Source organism: Aythya ferina (genome assembly GCF_964211825.1).
Source record: "Aythya ferina genome assembly, chromosome: 7".
NCBI lineage: Eukaryota > Metazoa > Chordata > Aves > Anseriformes > Anatidae > Aythya > Aythya ferina.
The window spans coordinates 3,547,646-3,569,480 of NC_140302.1; the positions used below are offsets into that span (position 1 = coordinate 3,547,646).

The window sequence follows — 21,835 nt, forward strand, 5'->3', positions numbered from 1 at the left end:
GCTAATCATTAGGAACAGGACTGATACTAGCTCTGTGTTGACATCAGATTCCTGGCCTACGTTAAAAGTAGCATGAACTCATTTTCTTTCTTTGGAATAAAGGAATAACTACAGTTTCTCAATATTCTCTACCCATCTGTTTTGACCACGAGGCCATCCTCTTATGTTTTGCTGCTGTGTGTTGTGGTTACAGGCACTGGTTGTAGATTCTCAATCTGCCCCAGTCTATTTTCACATTTATTACTCACAGGGATGTGTTTGGGATGGGAGGAAGAGGTCCGCTGCAAAAATAAATTGTCTGCCCTTTGTATTCCTGTGAACCCTACAAAATAGTTTGAATCACATTGTATATCACAAGTTCAGTTCATCTTAAAGCCAGGCTTAAAACCTCTTGTTTTTGAATCCAGCTCCTGCCATTTATTATAAGTAAAAACCTTAGATGTCCACCTCTGATCTGTGGAGTCAGAAACTGATAGCTTTTTGCTGTGGGTATGAATTATGACTATAATTAAAGTTGCATCTTAAACTAAACTGTTCCGTAGGTGCATAGTTGTTCTTCTTGAAAATAAGAAAAATGTCTGAAGCACCTGATCTTCAGTTTGAAATTCCTACACATCTTTAGATCTTCGAAATGTACTACCATTATTTTTAAAGCATGAAGCCTTTTAAAATGGAATGTTGTTTACTAAGGCCGTATAAATGACTCTTCCTAGGTCTGCTGAATGTTTGTAGTTTGTTTTTATAAACAACTCAAGTTTTACTGGTCTCATCTGCTGTGTGAATATTCAGCCTAGTTCGTGTTCAGTGGCACAGTCAGTGATTTGGAGTGAGAACTTTAATTTGCATGTCCAAACATAAAAGCTAGTTTATGAGCCTGTTGGCTCTGGATTTTTCCTCAGAGGTTTGATCTTATATCCTGCTCAGTTGTCAAATTCTTCAGGAAATCGGCAGTTAGGCTAGTGAAGTTGTATTAGCAACATATATACTGCCAAAAATGAATGAACTTTGTTTTCAAAAAATAAATATTGTTTTGTTTTATTAGTGGAAATAAATGTGCTTCACTTATCAGAGCTCTTCGTAGCTTGTTCCATTTACATTTTCTTGGACAATGGGAATTTCCTTTGCAATTCAGTCTTTTCTGGCCTCAGGCCATGCATAGTTTGTCAAAATTGTCTCCAGGGTAGTTATGTATTACAGTGTTGGCTTTTAGTATTCGTTAACATGCAATACATTGCATGAATTGTTTTTAACATTTACTTTTGGCATTGTTGGGTCTTCCTGATCAGCTGTGCTCTGTGTGGAGCCACTGCTCCTAAAGAGCAGCAATGCTGGGTAACTCTCTCTCATCTTCCATGTGCGAGATGTTCTTGTTTGCCTCCATATGCTGATCACATCCAGCAATCTAAGATGTTCTGCTGCTGATGTAGTTGCCATCGCTTACTCTATGATTTATCAACCAGGCCATCACAGGTTTGTGCTGCTTAATTAAGGATAACTTATCTGTGGGATTCAATGTGCCTTCTACTAGTATTTCAAAACCCAGCTGTACAATCACTCTATTCTTGTGAAGGGAAAAGGTCTCCAAAATATGGTGTTTGACAGGCTTCATCTAACTTTACGTTTCATACTCTATCAACATTGGATCTCTTTTTACACGTGTGAGAATGTGTGGCTGACGGTGTAAGTCTGAAGTGGGAGGCATTAAGTAAATGGAGTTTTGCTCCTGAATTGTGCCTTTGTTTCAACCTGGACCCAGCGTTTGCGGTTGAGAAGCTTCCTTTTCCAAAATTTTCAAATCAGGTGACTAAATCTAGGCTTGGTTATCTGATGCGTTGTCTGATTTTTCTGAAATTGCATATCTTTCTGACGTTGGAATAAGCTGCAGATAGAGAAAACGTGAAATACTCTGGAGAGACTGAAGAGACATTTAATTAGTGTTGTAATATGTATTGTTTTCACAGGTAGTTTTGTTTCTTCAGCACTGTTTCTAAAGCAAAATAAGCAGACTTGCTCTTGCTCACTAGATCTATATTTACTTTGCTCTTAACGTTCTCTGCTTCAGTGATATTAAACAACAGCAGTCTGCAAGTAGTGGAGGGAAAAACTTGGATATGAAAAGACTCAGTATGGAGGGCAAAGACAGAGAAAATACTTCTTCGAGGGATTATGTAGAGCTCTGAGCAGGGAGGTGAAGACAAACAGGTCTGTTATCTTATTGACATCAGAAATGAATATGCCCACTCACAGAAGTCAGAACTCAGGCTACTTCCTTTGTGTTGCACTGAGCACCTTGAGCAAGTATGGGAACCTTAATTGGGTTTCACAAAAGTGGAGTTTTGTATGGTGTGTGTGCGCGTGTGTTTCTTAAAAAATTAATAGAATGTGAACTGGAATTCTGTGTGTCCTGTAGTGGGAGAGACCCCGAGATACATCTCCCTCCTAGGTTTCACTTTCACAGTGGATGAGTTATGCTTTTCCTGACCTGGTAGAGTGGTCAGCAAGTGAAATATCCACTCTCCATCTATCTGGTAAGCCAAGTCTCAGTATATGTGGTACTTTCTTCTTTCATATTCAGGAAATACTTTGAATTGCTCTTATATTACCAGTATGTATGTTATGAAGTAGTATTCCTTCTCTATTTAGAAAGGCCAGACAAGTCACATCTCTTTTGCATCAAACTTTCTTAGCAGGAAACTTAGCCAAAATTTCTCTGGGCAGAAAGTTAAATTTCAGCTATAAAACAAACAACAGAAAACCAAAACAGAAAAATTGAAAATGGGATTATCAGAGAAGCGAGTTAAAGACTTGTGGATCTTCCTGTATTCTTCTCGTGTATGTTTATCTGTGGGCAGCTTAAAGGGTTTGAAAATGTCAAGAAGAGTAAAGGAGAAATATCACATAGCTGAGGAATGAAGAGATCCTTGCCTTGTGAATCAGGAATGAGCTCAAGAAGAGCAGAGGTATCTTATGGATACTGCTGCTGCTAGACATGAAAAGCTTTTACTTCTGTATGGGGCAAAAATAAATCCTGTTTGTAGAGAAACACTCAGGAATACTGTACAAATAGTGAAGTTCAGAGCTCAGTGAGTGTGTAGTGCTACCTTCCCCTGTTAAATTGCAGTTTGCCAGACTAATACAGAAAATACTGGCGAGAGAACATTAATAGCTAATGCTGCATCTTTCAGTCTGTCAAATTTGTTAAATGTCTGAGCTGGCTTTGGGAACAGTACAACTGGTTCCTCGTCTGGGCTTGGGCTTCTGTTTATAATCATCTACCATTCTGTTGGTATTCCATTAAATGGGAAACCTAAAAAAAAAAAAAAAAAAAAAAAAAAAAAAGTGACAAAAGCTTCCAGTCATGCATTTCTTTTGTTGCATCTCTAACTTTGCATTAGTGGAAGGTGGTCATTCTAGCTACGGAATACTGCCTTCACTTTGGTCTTTGGTTGTGGTGTTTATTTTGTTTTCAGAACGACGTGCAAATTTCACAGTATGTGAATGTTTTCAGTTAATGTAAGAGAGCTGACCATCAGTCTGGGAAGCAACGTGATTGGTGTCAGAGCAACTCCCAACAGTGGCAGCAGGTAATTCTTTCTGCTGCTCTCCTCACTAGCCACTCTTCCCCGCAGAGTGGCTTGCTCCCAAACGTGGGGTGGGAGCAGTCTCTTCACCTACTGAGAAGTAAGTCAAGTAATATTTGCAAGGATGGCCATGTCAATAATATTATTTTAAGAAACAAAAATACCCCATGCACAAAGTTCCATGTGATCCTGCTTCCTTCACAGGAGTGGCTGGTGCTTGCCAAGCATCACAGGTTTACTGCCCTTGTGCAGGTGCCCATGGAGTCATGCGCTTGCAGTGCTGCATGTGCAGGCTTTGTGCAGAACTGACCGTATGTGCCCAGGAGGGCTGCGCCAGGCATGCACGATCAGGTTGGAGAAGCCCTGCACCTACTGCTTTTCAGCAGCCTTGTTGCAGCATGTCCAGTAACAGCAGTGTGTTTTGGGTTAGCCTGCCTCCACTGTGAGCAAAGCTCTATGAAGGTATGTGCAAAGTATTGCTTCTGGAGGTGATGGGGAGAACTAGGTTTAATTCAAGTTTTGCCAGAGTTTGTCAATGAGGAGTGTCTTTTCTTGCTCACATTTCTTAATATAAGTATCAATGCATGTGAGCTTGCTTGCAAAACAGCTAAAGACCATATACATAAAGCACTCCTGAGAGGAAAACATCACAGCAGTAGTGTTTAAGGATGTCGATGACCTGTAACTGCTGAAACACACTGGTAATGCAGAACACTTCCTACTATTGCTCTACCTTCCTAGGCAGCCAATTTTCCAACCTGTCTTTAAACAAAGAAACAAAATCAGACAAACAAAACCTCACGCAACAACCACAAACCAAACAGATGAGAGCTAATGAGATTCTATTACTGCATTAAGCATCCATGTTTCAAAGAATTTACCTGCTAACATTCTGGTAATGTTTCAGATCCTTACAGTAGCTGATCACTTCTGTTTCTCCTTGCTTTTTCTCATTTTTCTGTTGCAGAGAACTGCCTTATTTTTCTGAAGCTGTCTTGTTCAAAGAAGATATTTTCTTTGTACAAGAAAATACTGGAATGGGGTTTTTCTCTCAACTATGGTGTGGGTACTAGCTAGTTTCTTGCACAGAATAAAGAGAATTAGAATATTCCATGGTGCAGTCATAAAAGGAATAGCTGGGAAGGTAACTCAAGTGAAGTTCGGTGCTGTTGCAGTTGTCACTGTCAGCAATAACTAACTGGTGCATTTAAAGCTAATAAGAGGTCTGTAAACCACACTGCAGTCACTCCTCTGACTGCTTTGTTAGATTTACAGAGTGGTTGAATAAATGTGTGTATGTAACAATTTATATTAACCTAAAAGGTGTTCTTATTCACCATTCATTCATAATTATAAGTGAAACTAAGTTTTAAACAATTTAATAAACTGAAATGCATCTATATGATAGTTTGATATTTGCTTAATATCTGTCAAGGCACTGTTCCATCAGATTATTTGTTCTTCATCCAGTTCAGATGTGAAATTTTACATCTGTTTGCAGAAAGACCTAGCTCCAAGGACGGATTTATAATTATTCATAATTATGCCTAAATTCAAATAGTACAGTTATTTAATTAGAAGTATAATAATTTGTAATTTCAAGGATTTCTGAGACATAAAAATAGATGTACTATTAAAGTCAGAAATGGAAAGAATACTGAAATGCTGTGTTTTTTTCATCCTAGTGTTTCAGCTGGTAGACCATATAGATGCTTTGACAGGCTGACACTGCATGAATATTTCAGTTTTATTACCCGTTTATATTGTCTGTATTTCTCTTGTGCAATGCTGTCTTCTGATCTGAATCTCTGCTTGTATTGTGTACTGTAAATAGGAGTTAAGGGCATTTCAGGAGTTCTTCAGTACCTTGCTAGATAGAGGCAAGAGTTGGTAGTATTTTATCTAAGGCAGCATGGCTTCACTTTTACCTCATTTCTAGAGAGATGTTGTTGGCCTCTCTGACAGCTTCTTCAGTCTTCTATGGAGTATGTTTTTGTGTAGGAGCCTGATAGCTGTGTACCTTAAAGACTGGAAAGAAAACCAGAGTTAAGGTTTGGGGTTGACTTCCCTCCTCTCCACTTTGTCCCCCCCACAAGAACTTTCCCTTGCCCCTTCTGTGGTTGTGCCAGAGGTTCTCGCAGGGCCCAGTCTGTGCAACGTGCCTGTGAGCAGACTGCCAGATGGTTAACTAGGAAAACAGAATGCAACCTTGGAGAATTCAGATCCTCTGGAAGAGCACAGTGTATTAGGAGTGTGGAAATAAATCTGTCCTTTCCTGTTACGTCTCTCTGGTCCTTTGCATTTCAAATCCATGTTGTTGTATCCCAGGAGGCAGGGCAGTGGTTCCTTTAGCCCGGTAAATGCACGTGATCTCCAGGTAAAGCAGTTGTTTCTTCCCTCCTGTGCTCTTTGCTGTGGGTGCCTACTGTTCCCTTTGTCTTGGCACTTATGTTCCTGTTCCCATGCAGGAAAATGATTTATTCAAAAACTTGGTGAAGAAAAAAGTAAAAAAAGGTCTCCTTTCAGTAGGCTTAGTTCCTGGGCAACACTGCGATTGTGGGAAAGCAAAAGGAGACTGGATGTATATTAAGCAGTCTACATTTAATAGTGTTTGAAGTTGAAAATGCTAATGTTGCTTCTTCACACCTGTGTTTTAACAACCTATCTCCTCCCCCCTCCCAATAAATAAATAAATAAATAACTAGATTAGTGTGATGTGCATTTTTGGTGAATTAGGTTTCATACCTGACTCTCATTCTTGAAAGCACTGTATTTCCCTGTTTCCCATGTATATATGAGAAATTGCCCACCTGCTCTTCCCAGACTTTGTTACTAGTATGTGCTGTGGGATTTGGAACTAGCAGAACAAACCTTACACTGGGGTCATGATTTTTGTGTATTTGGATTTTTTGTGCTTTTGGATTTGTCTTGCTGTTTTTTGCTCATCTTATATTTTTTACCATTTCTCTATGTTTATAGTTAGAGGTGTGGTTGGGCTAAGAAAACAATCGTTTTAAAAGGGGTTTACTATTTCACATAATTTACAGATCCCCTCTAATATACAAGTAAATCTGCTGCTGGCTACCAGCGGACTACAGAGAAGGATTGATGTGTACTGCTGTGGTGTGGAGTGAGCGTATAGTGCTTATGCAAATAGAGTTTTCAAGGAATAATGATAGTGACTGGGCAGGAATTGAATTGCAAGCCAATATTCCAGTTGAGTGTTTCACATCCCTTATACAGAGCAAGCTGTCTTGCTGAAGTCTGAGTCTGGAAAGAATGGCTGCTGCAGTCTGAGTCTGAGATGTGATTTGAAACTAGGCACAGATCGTGATTCAAAACAGTGTTCTGTGAACGTGGGATTATTATTCATTGTGTTTTCTTATTTTGAAATCTATGAGACAATGTCAAGCATCTATGAATCTAAACATGGAAAAGTTCCATAACATCTTTTATTAATTTCTGCCAGATGAAAGTGATAATGATGATGAATATTTTTCTGGATGGTACTGATATATTGGCTTAAATAAATTAACTTGCAGACTGCAAATACCTAATGGAAAATGTATGATTGTATTGCCAAATTGTTGATTTAGTGCTCACTTAAATTTTTCATTGTTTTAGTTTTCCGGAAAACTTAGGGTTTACTCTCTTAGAGAAAAAATGAAATACTACAATGAAATCAGGCATCACTGATGCACTAGATAAAGTGAATGATTAGTGACTAAGTATTTGTAGATTTGAGATTTTTAGGATTGGATTATATTTTTGAGTGCTATGATAGCCTTGTTAAACTAAAGCCCCGGGGCTTTGATGATGCCTCACATTGCTGTTGCAAACACCTTCTGTTCTTAATGCTCTTGCTTCCCACTGTTTGCTGCATTGTCATGGAGTGCTTATGATATCGAAGGAACAGCAAGGGCAGCTACTGAATGGCATGAGGGCTGCTCACCCATTGAGTGCTGGGTGATGGTTTTTGTCAGGCCAAAAATTGGGTGCTGGGTGCAGGTCACCATCTTCCAAGGAGGGATCAGCAGTGGACACATGGAATACACTTCATTTTTAGACCCTTGAAAGTCCACCTTATTTCTGTCTCATAGGATGGTTAGGATAAGAGACTGAAACAAAATGGACAAAAGGACAGTTCATCTTGGTGCCAAAGACAATGTGCTTGCTCTCTACTCATTTTCTTGGTCAAAGAGGCTTATGTGTTTCTGGTATGGAGTTCTGCTTGTGACTCTCATGATCCCAAGAAGAATCTGGTTTTGGGAGTCGACAGTGAGATGGGCGACTGGCTGGTCTTTGGTACAAGGTCATATTCAAGGAGGGTTGTGTCCTGGTTCTCTGCTGCTGGGTTTATTAACTGAGAGGTCCTGAAGCTGTGCAGAAACTGGTTTCCAGTAAGGTTCATCAGCTGTGTGAGACAGGTCAGTCCCTAGCTTGCCTGATTTCGGGCAAACCAAATCTGCATGCTTTCATAATGAGAATTTGTGAGGCAATCGATATTCACAGCTGTCAGATTGCTAATGGGTGAAAATGCCAATAGGCTTTAAGGGAGTGAATTTTCCAAACTTTTTTGGGAATCAACTACAGGTACTCAGATGGTAGCCACAAGGAGGGTGGAAATACAGCAAGAGGTGCTCTTCAGTTTCTACACAGACCTGGGCAATCGGAAAGACAAATTCCTGAACAGAAGTTCAGGGCAAACAGATAATTTGCCAGTTACAATAAGCAGAGATCTTGTTCTCCACAAATAGCATGATTTTTGAAGTGTATTAATCCAGTAATCCACTGTTATTTCAACAGCTGCAAGTAACAGCAGCAGGCTGAAAAGAAACCCCTGGTGTTTGGGGGAGCTAACGTCAAGCGCTTGATATTATGGCTTAGGGGGAAGTTAGGCAAGATGTGAGTTACCAGCTGTAATAGATAGAGATTGAGTCTGTCAGAAACAGCTGGAGAAAAGAGGTGCTTGTTGGAGAGAAAATATATTTACAGACAGCCTTCTAATAATGAATAGAGGGGGGGCAGTGATATGAATGTTTAATTGTTTCCTGTTTAAAAAAAAAAAAAGTTTGGAAATTTAGTAGTAGTGGATCTTTGGCGTGGATATCAAAGGCACTTTAGCTATCACAGGGAAAATCATTTTTTGTTTTAACAGTGAGTGAAAGAGAGATTTCTAAGACATGTCTTATATAAAGCAGTGTGAGTCTCTCTGGTTTTGTGACTATTTGCCAAGCCTGGAATACCGTTCCAGAACCAGAAATGTTAACTGACTCCTGTCTGCATAGTGCTTATTTGAGGATACTGCTGCAGTTTACAACCTGTGACATTACCTTGTTACATTTGCATTGCATCGGTATACCTGAACATGTGAATATTTTGAAGCAGAATTATGAAATTGCAGTGTAGCCTGATTACAGCCTTGAATACTTCTCCTTAAAATACATTAAACAAAACAGCAAAATTGTTTGTTTACCAGGAATTCCAGTGGTAGTAACAGGTACTTCAATACAGTCAGTATTACTAAAAATCACAGAATCATCATGGAATCACAGAATGGTTTGGGTTGGGAAGGACTTAAAAGCTCATCCAGTTCCACCCCCCTGCTATGGGCAGGGATGCCCCCCACTAGATCAGGTTGCCCATGGCCCCATCCCGCCTGCCCTTGAACACCTCCAGGGTTGGGGCACCTACAAAAAAGTGAATGTTTTCAGAAGAAAATTAATGAATAGTATCAAAAGAACAAGACTGTGATGTGAAGAAATAGTTAGCTCTATCTAGTGACCACTACCACTGGAGTGAGGCACCTTGCAAATCATGAAGCTGGTAGGAGAAATTTTTTTTACTCAAAAACAAAAACAAAAACATGATGTTCTTAGAGAAGATTGGCAAGAAGAAAGAAAGGCAAACAGGCCAGGACCTTGGTATAACACTGTGCAACTGCACCCTCATTATATTTTCAAATGGATGTTAAACCAGACTCGGTATAAAAGCTCCCATATGGAGCCTTCTATATGTAAAACTGATCTAGTCTAAACCAAAGGCTTGCATTTTTTTAATACCCAAAGTAATTGACAGTTGTTTTTTTTTTTTCTTTCTTTCTGTCTTTCTTTTTTTTTTTTTTTTTTTCTTCCCAGAGCTTTGAATGAAATGTCAATGCGTTTTTCGTGTATTTGAAATGTCGTGCATTTTACTTTATAATTTTTGCCATGTTACCTAGGGTCAATTCCTTGGATGATCTTGTGGCTTTATTAAAATATATGAAATGTTTGTTTATACTGAGGACTAGATGTTTTATTTATCATCTAGCCTAGTTTGCAAGTGTAAGCAAATACTGCAGCTTGCTTTTTTCATACTTCATTGTTTTCTTGTTGTGACATCTCTTATTTTGAAAATCAAGTAAAATATCTTTATGAAAATACCTGTATTAATTCCTACTTCTAGCTATAGAGAAAACTGCTTTCAAAAGCAGCTCAGCTGGATTTAGACTTGATGGAAGTAGTATAAGAGTAAAATGATTTAACAGAAGAGATTCACTAAAGAGGGTACTTAGTTGTGAGTGGCAGGTAAACCTTGATGTATCATAGCTTTTTCACATATTGGTTAATGTAGCCCAGAGATTTCAAAGTAGGATTGTGTTCAAAATGAATTGTTGCTGTTGAGACAACTGGATTGCCCAGATGTATTGAGTGTTAAATTCTTATTGCTTAGTAGCATTCTCAGCTACTCTGTAGCATGGAGATCCTGCTTTGTTATGTTCTGCTTCTTCAGGGAAAATGGTTGGGGTTTCTTCTGATGAGATGTAAGTAAAACCAAAGCCTTGTACCCTACAGCATTGTGACCTGTAGCTGTAAATTCTAGGTTTAAGGGGTAAAAGATTGCTAATTTATCAAAATACAGGTGGTCACAAAGTTACTGAAATGATTTAGTGCATAATAAACTGCTGTTCCTTGGTTCCAGGTAGCACGTGTTGTTAAGAACAGTTTTGTAAGCAAAGCCACATATACATATACATGTATATGTATATACAATATACATATATAGACAATACAACAAAGAATTAAAAAAAAAAAAAAAAAAAGAAAAGAAAAAAACAACAAACAACAGCAATTACTTCAAATCTACAAAGTTGAGGTAACTTTGTTGAGGAAAGTCTACCTAAAGAAAATCATAATATTTTGGGAAAGATATCTGGAACTTCAGGAAGTTTCTTTATTTCTTTAAAGCCAAGTGTTGTGTCAGCATATGGAGAAGGATGCTCTTCCCAATTACTTAAATTTTAGTCCAGGATACAAAATGTAGTTTTAGTATTTCAAATGATGTTATCTTTGCTCTTCTGGTTTGTAGCAACTTGAGTCAGTCTGACATCTTTCTGGTGTATCTGAGGCTGATATTGTATTAACTGAGTTGCTTTGAACATCATTAAGTATAATCAAGCCTGTATACTTTTAGCTGTTGGATAGTCTTTCGGTCATCCCACCCACATGAAAAATGGCTTGCAGTGTCACCTGAACAACTATAAATAGAGGGTTGTGTGTAAGTGTGTAGGTGGAACTCTGGAGGGTACGAAAGCTCACCTCCTGATGTGTCTTGCCTTGCACAGAGCTGGATATTGCTTCTGGCTTCGGTACCTGAGTACACTTGCACAAGGTACTGCTTTGTAAGAACTGCAGCTGTTGTTCTAGGCATGACAGGGCATCATGGTGTTATTAAAGAATATATCCTTAACTCCTTCACAAAGGTGATAGCAAAAAAACAAGATTATTTTGTGGCTGTCTTTAAATCATTGGATTAAAATTTTCCTTAATAAATCTTTTGAACTTGTCACTGTTCTATTTTTGGTGTCCCTGACATGGTAGCTTTGATGGAGATGAAAGCTGAGAATTATCAGACAGAATTTGAGATTTCTGAAGTAACTAATACTTCATTTTCATGTGGAGGTGTGAGAAGTAAAGGAGATATCATCCAATTACAGCTCTACAGCCAAAAGCACTTCAACTTCCTGAAGCTGAATGTGCATTGGAGTTTGGGCAGCTCACTTAAACGCTCTGCTTTCATGTGCCGTATTTTGCACAAAAGGAAGCTGATGTTGGCTTGCTCCTCACTCCTGTAATCTCTCCCAGCCCACAGAGTAAAGTGCCTGAGGAGCTGTGTGGAAGCCAAAGTGCTCTCATTTACTGCGGAGATATCTCTGCCCTGCTCTGAAGGTTGCCTGTTAATCTGCTCTCTTCAGGCTTCCTCACAGCCATAGGGAGAGCTCTGATGTGGGGATGTTGTCCCAGGCAGGCAAACAACCGATGAGGCTGGTCAGGCTATGTCCTGCAAGCAGCCAAGACAAGCTAGAGCAATTTAGACTTCCTTTGCTCAAAATCTCTTTTTTGGGGGGAGGATTCATGGGTGACTCAAGGCCTCCTTCCGGCTCCAGTCTGAGCGTCTTTAGCCATCACTAACCCTAAGTTTGTTGAAATAGCACAGTGGTAAAAGTAAAGCCTTAGAAGCACAGAAATGAGGGCTTTCCCGTGTTTCAGTGCGTTGAAAATTTGAAGTTGTTTGGGTAATTTAAAGGATTTTAGAATTGGATATAAAACAAATGTTGACCAGGAGAAACACTGAAGAGTGTTGCTAGGCTGTAGGATAGGCTTCTGACAGAAGACAATGGAAGAAATCTATTTTTGACAGGGTGAAAACTGACATGTGCAGTGGGGAGCTATTTTTCATAAGAGTAAGCATAATGTAAAAATTGTATTAATTTCATAATTTGGTCTTATTGACTGCATGTCAAAATATATAGCAAAGTTTATCATAAGGAAATCACTTTACTACAAATGATAGCTTCTGTTAAATTTCTAAATGGCTTTGGATTGCATGCAGGAAAATGAGAACTAAAGTAGATTACTGTAAGAAATAGTTTGCAAACAAAAATATGTCAAAGGCTGACTTTGAGTACTTTCAAATGGATATAAGATAAAATGTCACAGCATAAAACAAGAGATGAGTCATAGCCAGTGACAACACCTATATATCATGCTATAAGGTTATCTTGGGTTTTGTCTTAAGTTCATTCTTTCTCTCCAGTACTCCTTTCAATCATTCGTAAGAACAGACTTCTTTGGTCATGATAATAAGTGAGCTTTTTCATATTATTGCTGCCTTCTGAGATATAAATATGTAAGATATCATAGCAGTAGTCAGCATTAAACTGAGCTTTAAGCTATGTGCTTTTTTGTTAATTTCTGGAATTTATTTGTTGATGATTCTGTAAGTTGTAGTAGTCTTCGTGAAATACTGTGGGAGGGGAGAAGAGAGGGGAAAAATAAAATTGGCCTGATCTTCACCATGGTAAAGAAGAAATACCTGCCTTTTGGTGAAATTCAGAGAACCTTCAGACCTGCAAATGCTGTGAAGTGGAGTATGAAGTTATTCCTGGCAGAAAAAAATAAGGATGTTTGTCACTTAGGTAACTCCTATTTTGGCAATTAAAATCCAAAATTCCCTTCTCAGAATTGATGTCCTAGTTTTTTTTTTTTTAATTATTTTTATTTTATTTTATTTTATTTTTTATTGAAAGAAATAGGGTTATGGTTACTAAACATGTTGTATTTTTTGAAACAAACTTGTGCCCGATAATCGCTTTTCCTGTTTTTTCTCTAACCAACCTTAAAAAAGCCTTCATTATTAGTTGAGAAATCAAATATTTTAGTTTTTACAGCTCTTCATATATTACATTCTTTAATATACTTATTGGGGGATAATTTTATAACAATATACTGAAGCAATGTAAAAATTTAGGTGTGTAATGGCACTTGCAGAATGGTATGACAGCAGTAAAACATTTACAGTCACATTTTTAGTCTTTGTGATAGTGGTATATTGATTATATTCAACTACAAAGCAGTAAGAAAGGATCAAGATTTTGTGAAGTACTTTGTTTATGCTGCCTTCATAAAATACTCCCTTTACTCAAGAGCCCTATTCAGTCATTTATATGGCTTCCCATGCACATAATTTCCATTAGGTTATGTAAGCTGGCTTCACATCAAGCCAGTCTATTTAGGGAAAACTTAATCAGGGCTGCTGTGCTGGAGGGGGAAGAAAAACAATCCCACCTGACAGTTGGTCTATTTATTCTTTTCTTGTTTGCTAGGAGTTGAGTAGTATGTGACTAGGCAGCCTGACATAACTTGGACCAGAGGTAGAGGAGGTTTGATTTGTTCTGTGGGGGGGATTTCACCTTCAAAGGGAAATGAACAGTCGTGAAGTGGAGAGTGATGGAAAACCTTAGCAAAGGAGAGCTTTCATCTTTACTTCTGTTAAACTGAGGCTGCCTTACAGCCTAGAATGTGAGAATTTATATCTTTTCCACAAGTAGATAATATAAAAAATACTTTCTGCTGTAACTGTGGATGTTTTCCTCTTCCAGATGAAAGATCTCTTTTTTTGGAGTCTTACAGAGGTCTGATAACTCGAGTCAGCCAACTGAACTTTGAACTGGTCCTTTAAGTGATAACTTGGTGTATAAATTTAATGAACAATAAAGGCAAACAAGGGTGTGTAAATATGTCATATTCTTAGTAGGAGTGATGTGTAATGTTTCCTACTTCATTTGTCCTAGTGAATCATGAAAGAAAAGAAATAGGTAGTAAAATATTGAGATTAAATGCAGTAGCTATAAACTCAGGGTTTGAGACGGTGTTTAAAATCAATTTATTTTGTAGAGCATAAAAAGTACACCTTGACACCTGCCAATGAGATGAAAACTGTGAAAAAGGATGTTTTACAAAACTGGTTACAACAACTTTACTGCTTTAAAGAGGTTCTTCAAGAACTCAGTTTCCAGCCGGGTGTAGGATGGACAGAGTTTTGGGACACAACAGCACATGTAAGGCAACCACTGATTTCAAAAACCTGTAGCTTGGCTATGAAAATTGCCTTGTCATTTTCACAGCTCCCATAAAATCTTCATTTAATTGGCAGACTCAGACAAATGGAAGCTGTTGCCAGGAAAAAAGGATGGCGCACACAGACTCATTGAGTAGAACTATCCGGTGTTTTCTGGAGAGCATGCTGACACAATTCTGCAGTTTCTCTGCTGCCTCCTGGGCTCCGGAGCAAGACCTGATTATTGCTGCCAATTCCATTCTGCTGCTGCTCAGCAAATCTGTAACAGACACGAGCCATTTGTTAGTATATGCTGGATGCTTGCTTTTGCCAGAGATTGTATGGTGCATTTTGGGAAGATTTTCTTCAGAGCCAAAAAGAATAGTATGAGCTTAGAAAACCTTTGGAATTTGAGCTGCAGAAGTTAGTATCTTCTGCTTCCCATTTGCTGTGGTGCTGGGCAGGAAGGTGTTTTTTTTTCTCAGCCTGAAAATACAAATTTAGAGGCAAGGAAAATAATTGCATGTAGTTTAGTATTTTGTTTTCAGGCAACACAAATGCATTGCATTCCTGCAATGTAATGGGATTCCTGAAGCTCCTTAGTGAATCTGGAGAGATGATATTCCAGTGTTAGGGTTTCAAACTAAAAAGCATTGTGTATTTTATGAGGCATTTGTGAGGATGGAAATGGGTGTGGATAACAGGAGCACAGAAGATTGTGAAAATGTCTCTTACAAAAAGATGGGAGGGAGGGCAGAAAAAACCTACAGTAGTAAATATTTTTAAGTGTTAATTCTCCCAGGGAAAAAGTTTGTTTCATCCATAATCTTTACTATGTAAAAAGTTATTTTAAACTTTCTTCACATAGATGAAAAATTACATTGACCCCAAAATAATTATTCATTTGTGTAGATTTATTCATATGTTTGAGTTTGTGCAGCTGGGGAATCTTTACTAGTTTTAGTTGCACTGAAATTTATAATAAATGTCCAAAGAATTGTAGTGAGTATTGATTTTTAGCCATTATGTGTACAGAAAACTGTAACTGTAGGAATTACTCCGTTTGCAAATAGGCAGAAAGAAATGTTTTCTCTAGCAAATGAAGGCAAACGGAAAGGATGGAGATGCCCTGCAATTTACCAAGGTAAAGCATAAAGGAATTCCAGGAGATCTAATCAAGAGCAAAGAGAAGAGCTGTATCCTCTTACGACCTTACTTATTTTTGCTATTATTCTTTATTTAATCTTTACTGTTCAGCTTTCATGAGTTTCCGAAGAAGCAGGCTAACAAAGTGATATTTAGCTTAGGTTCCAGATAGCAGTTGATGGATGGGAGCGATTTGCACTGCTTTGCTTTACTTCCCTCCTTTCTCACATATCAAATATTTTTCCTTAGTTTCTGAAAAATGGTGTATTTTATTCAGTAGGGCAGCAAACTTGAGAAGTTCTATTCATGAAATAATTATTTTTAATTGCCAGTCATGCAATGTATCAAGAACTAGCATCCTATCTACTGATTCTGTTGGCATATGATTGACCAGTTCAAATAATCAGGGTGAGAAATTTTACGGAATTTCACTCTTGTATATTTTTTAGCTGTCATTACTTATGGTATGTCACAGGAGGAAAACCAAGGAGGTGCAATGTGTTTGCACAGATCTCTGTGTGTGCCGGGATGGGCGCGCCCCCGCGCAGGCAGCCTGGAAGCTTCTGGAAGGTTCCAGAGCGCCGGGCGTCGCCTGAGGGAGCCGCTGTGTGGGGGCACAGGGAGCAGCCGCATCTCTGCCCTCAGGCTGGTGCTGGCGTCGGTGTGGGTGCGTGAGGTGTTTGCTTTGGGACAATTTCTGCCAAAACGCCGTTTTTTTACCTCAGGCCCGCCCTCGACCTGTCGTGACAGGGAGGCTGCCGCCTGGAGGCCGTGAGCGGGAAGCGCGAGGCGGCGGCGCTGAGGCGGCGCTTGTGGCGGGATGGCGGGGCAGGGATGGCAGTGTTGAGGACCGTTTATAATTAGTAGTAAAATCTAAACTCAGGTAAGCTAATAATCTTGACAATACATTTTTTAGTCTTTTTTTTTTTTTTTTTTTTTTTTTTTCCAGTTAATTAACTTTGAGTTAATCAGGTGTGTATTCTTACTGCTTCTGACTGGAAGTTTTCTTGCTTCAGATCAATCATGGCTTTACATATATGAAGTACGAAGAGCGGAATAAACCAGTTCCAAACTAGCCATAATTTAATTGAAGATGAAAAACTGCATATGGAATTTTTAAATTAGGTATAGCAGTATTCATATCTTAAAAGTAACTTCTTTAATTGCAGAAGTAGCTGCAGACTATTCTGTAGCATGTTTTTTTAGGAGGAGAAAAAATGGCTTTACACCAAAAACCATAAATATATCTTTGCACTTAATTCTAGTAATCAACTATGAGGCGTGTAATAAAAATAAAGACGTACATAGGCATTAATGCTTTCTGGTTACGTACCAGTGTTGCAGCAGAAAATCTCACAGGGGTTTACCTTATTTTTAGTGCAGTATGTTCTCCCCCCTACCAGGACTGCAATTCCCAACAAGTAAGAAAGCCAAAATACAGTTCAGAATTAGTGACAACACAGTTCTAACATTAGTAATTCTTGAAATTACCTCATAATCTGTAAAATTTATCTGCTTTAATTTTTTTCTTGTTACATATTCTTGCTTGTGCATATGCTCATCTCTTGCCTTTAAAGGTAAATTGGTTTTTGGAGGTACTGGGTCGTTGGGAAACTCCATGTTGCAGTCTCAGAAATGATAGTCTGGTGTCACTTACAATTTGCACAATTAGAAGAGGTTAGAGTACTTGCGTAATTAAGTAGAAGTGTTTAAAAAAAAAAAAAAACACAAAAAACAATGTGCCATGGAGGTTGAAAGCTCTGAGGAGTTTCTAACAGAGATACCAACTTTGTCTCTACTGAACAGGCACAGAAGAGTGGGTGTATTGTCATAGAAAGAGCCACTTTGCTCTCTGTTTTGAATAATTCATATACACATCACAAATGGTAGTTTTGATTTGGTAGTCTTTTATGATTTGAAAATGCTAGAACAGATAAGTGGGGCAGGGTTGACTCCAGCTAACAGATGCGGTGGTTCAATTAAGCAGCGTCTGATGGTCCAGAGATGTAAATGTCAGCAGCAAAACACTTAATAGTTGAAGGTGAACTAGCGGCATGCTCAGGTAGCTAAGAGAGAGTGTACCACATAGCTAGCACAGTGAACAGGTGCTCCAGGTTTTGTCAAATTCCATACCTTTCTGTGCATCTGACTTACTGAAACTGTTCAAATCCAGGAGTGTGTGCAGATCCAGGCAGTAGGGGAGGTGATGGGGCTGCAGTGTGGTTGTCTGGGAATACAACCCTTGCTATTTGGCTAAAAAAGAACAATTGTTTACATATGGTCCCTGTGTGAGGAATTCTGTCTGTTCTTTACAGTCTAACAACATGTAGCTTCCTGTAGGGTTAATTCTGCTTCCACAAGTAATTACTGGTGCATGTGTGTTTAGAATGTGTTGCTCGTTTGAGGTGTCAGTGCACTGGTACCGTTCCTCACAAACATGGAGCACTGCTAGACTCATTTAAAGTTCAAGTAGTTCACCAATTGAAACTGGCTAGGCAACTGGTAGGCTTTTAAAATAAATGTGGGGAACTTACTGATTTGAAGCTGCCAAAATTCCTTGAAACTTAAGCAACTAAAACCTAATCTCGTCTCCTTGCAATGTGAAGGTTGTCTTTTTTTCAGAAAAAAGACTGGCTGTCACATGCCTAAAACTGACGTGCTGGGTAGCACGAGTTTACAGCAGGCAAGAAAGGCAAGAGTCTGCTCAGTGGAGTGGAAGCAGAAGCATCTTGTCAACATATTTCAAAACAATTATTGGAGTTTTTCTTTATTTTTCTAAACTTTTTCATTCCAGTAACTGAGGATTTAAAGAGAACAGTTGTGTGCAGTTATGCCATGGCACCATCCAATTAACCACCCAAGGTAGCACAGCTCCCAGGGATATCTGAATGATGCATCCCAGCAGCAGTCCTCATTCGTTAACCGGGGGGCTGTAGCAATACTTCTTTCTTGTGGTGAATCCATTTTATGGTGACTTCATGTTGTTTTAAGGAGTGTTAATTTTTCATCACGTCCACATGTCTGTTCTAATGATGAGTATATTTTTGGCTAATTACTTCTGACTAGAAAGGTTTTTTTTTTTTTCTTTCTTTTTTTTTTTTTTTTTTTTTTTTTTTCCCCTCACGTGTTTTTGTTCCTTCTTTCCGATTGGCGCATTTATGTCTAAGATGCGCACTGTGCCATTTCACTTCATGCCCATCTGAAATGGAGCACTTGGCTTTGGAAACTCTTTTCCAGCTGTTTACAAAGTGTTGTGTGCTCTTCGCTATCTGCCTATCTTGGCCGGAGACTTCCTTTTCATTGTGTCCTTGAGGTGCTTGCACTGTCAGAAGTCTGTAATGCCCTGGCTGTTTTAGGGCCAGGGATGTGTGCAAATCATTCAAGTCTCAGACATAGTGTGAATAAAGCTCAGACTACAAAGCTGTCTGTTTGAGGTTGTGCTTTGTGTCTGGTTTTGACTGGTCAGCCTCATTTTCAGAATTGTCAGAAACTTCTAGCACAAATATTTTGGCATCAGGCGATGAGACCAATGCTCCCTTAGCTCTCTGTTAACAGTGCTGTACCTTGTGATTAAGATCTCATTGTGTCTGGGGTCACCAAGGGGTATTGTCGGGTAAGTTGACGTTCTTACTACCAAACCAGTCATCTATGGCTGTGCAGTGCTGTCAGCAAACACTGCAAATTTGGTTTTCCATGCAGCTGAGCAGCATCAGCTGGCTTTTGTCACTGTTGCTGGACCCATTTACAGGCATCAAGGACAGCACTGGCTGCTTTCCATTGCTGGCACTGGAGCCAGTCCCTGCTGTTACGCTTCTTTAGCCATTCATCCTCACAAATGGGCTTCTCCACCACTAATATTTCTGCAGCAGAAACAAAAAGCACTATTCCCTCCTAGCACTGCACTCTCTTGTGCAGCAGTCTCTTGAGCAGCCTTTTTATGCTTCTCATCGCTTGCTGCAGAACTGTAAAGGGTGTGCCATCCTTTGAGTTGGTGCACGTCTGCATAGCCAAAGGAACAGCAAATCTGAGGCCTGTTGTCAGCGGGTTGTAGCTGGTGGTGGGGACTGGAATTTGGGCGCTGTCATTCAGAGACAACCTCCCATGCTGTTATTGGTGCTCTTTAACAGTTAAATGCCGAGTCCCTTCTATTTACCTGGGAGAACAAGGAAGTGATTCACTAGAAAACTCAGGGGCCCTTCTATAGCTTCTGTTGCAGTGTAGAATGTTTGCATGTTTTCTTTTCAAGAAGTTGACATCCCATTCAATCTTTTTCCCTCCCCTAGATTTTTCTACCTCCTCTGCTAGAGATGGTTCAGGTGCCAGGGAGATACTTGGTTTTGTGCTGCTGTGTCTGATAGATCAGATCCCAGTTCTCAAGATGGAAATGTAGTGTCTACCTCTGTGCAGCATCCTTTGTGCTGGTAATGGCTGATGCATTAGGGAAGGCAAAAACTTCCTAAGTGAACGGATGAGATTGGCTTACAATTCAGCTGTACTTCATTTCTGTCTGGCAGGCTACTGGGATCTGTTTGCCTGGTGAGGCTTAAAGTTACTGGGCAAACTGACTTCTTCTGCGTTTTTTCTTCCATCTGGCATCACAGGATTTAAAAAAAAAAATTTTTTTTTAGTGATAGGTATATATTCCACATTACTTTTCCAGCTTTAATTTGGAAGACATACTCATCAACTCAGTATTGTTACTAGTAGTGTACCTTAACAACTTAGTATTTTTTACATTGAAAAATGGGGTTGCTTTAATTGTGTTTGAGAAAACACATAGATTAAAATTCTTATTCCCTCTTTTATTTATGACAGACCCTGATGTCAGACATCATCTATTTTAGCTTTAAATTTCTGCAACTGATGTCTGTAGAAACGACTTTGGAGCAAGCATGGCTGAATATCAGTGTATTACATCTGAGATGGTGAGTTTTGAGCGGTAAGTGCAGAAAGTTTTTTTTGTTTTCTTTATTTTCCCAGCAGTGAGTAATGGTGAACTGTTGTGCAATATTAAATGCAGCCTATCTTACCAGCCACAAATCTGCAGAATCCTATTCTCAGCATTTTGCCACTGTTTTGAAGGAAGGATTTGAGAAATAGACACAAAATCTGTGCATGCAAGCAACTAACCTGTGATTTCTCAACAAGCTTCTGTTAAGTCCAACTCTTTGAGCCCTTGTCCCTTCTCACTTTTTGCACAGTGTGGCTTTGGTCAGAGTGATACCCTTCACAATCTGCAGAATTGAGGGAGTGCTTTGTTTATCTATATTTTGAGGCTTAACACATTAATCTGTTTCAAGGAACTGTTAAAAAAAAAAATAAAAAATGAGATGGGTCTTGTTTGTTTCCAAATAGTTTTGCAATGGGTGCATTCACTTAGAAGTAGAGTATTCCCTGTGCTTTGAACTTGGCACCTGTAACAGTGGTATCAGTAAAATGATTAAGCAGTTTTAAATTCTTTCCATTCCTATGCAAAATGTTGTGTTGCAGTTGCACTTAATTTAGTAATACCATTAGTTAGAGTGCAGTTCGTGCAGTCTGATACAGTTTGCTTTAACTAATTCTCTTGCATATACATTGGAACTGCAACATGAAGTACACGGAACACCTCTGCCTGCTCCCCCATGCAGGTCAGAGTCAGAACATAAGCACAGCACATGTGAATGCTGTGTCTTTAATTGACGTGAAGTTCAGTTAAGGGTAGTAAATGGACATCATCTGTCATAATGTGTAACTGAGTAATAGGATCAATGGAAGGAGCAGAGTAAAAGACAAGGTAGAGCCTTGGGAGTCTCTGCATACATCTTGGTGTTCACGAGCTCCTCCTTTTTACCTGGGCTTGAAGTGGAATAGCCTCCATCTTCCAGCATTTGGTGCTAAGATACTCTGCTTCCATGTAGATGGAGGAGAAATCTTGTCCTTTGAAGGACCTGCGCCATGTGCTCTTGAAGCTGTTCCAATGGTCCATTCTTTGTTGTCTTCAGCATCAAATTTTCGTGTATGTTGAATTTAGTTATCTATGTGGAAAATAATCTGATTAATTTGAGAATGAACGAAATTAGAAGAAAGCTTCCTGTTCACTTCAGTTAGCTTTAGGTCATAAGCACCCAGCTTCCTAGTATTGATCAAGAAGAGCAAGTATTTCCTCTTTAATCACTGAATCGATGAATTAAGAGCTTTGATTATTGCAAGATTTGCATGAGAGCTTTAAATACTGATTTTTAAAGGTA

At 39.0% G+C, this 21,835-nt stretch overlaps 1 long non-coding RNA gene across 3 annotated transcripts in view; it reads left to right on the plus strand.

The window, feature by feature from the left end:
* LOC311440068 overlaps positions 1-21,835 on the plus strand; it is a 599,898-nt gene that overhangs the window by 192,646 nt on the left and 385,417 nt on the right. For 2 of the 3 annotated variants that reach the window (XR_014695192.1, XR_014695193.1), the window contains exons 1-2: positions 16,343-16,488; positions 20,421-20,544. This is a non-coding gene — a long non-coding RNA (uncharacterized lncRNA). Of the gene's footprint in view, positions 1-16,342; positions 16,489-20,420; positions 20,545-21,835 lie in introns of those variants that run through there. The other variant, XR_014695191.1, reaches the window with a different exon arrangement.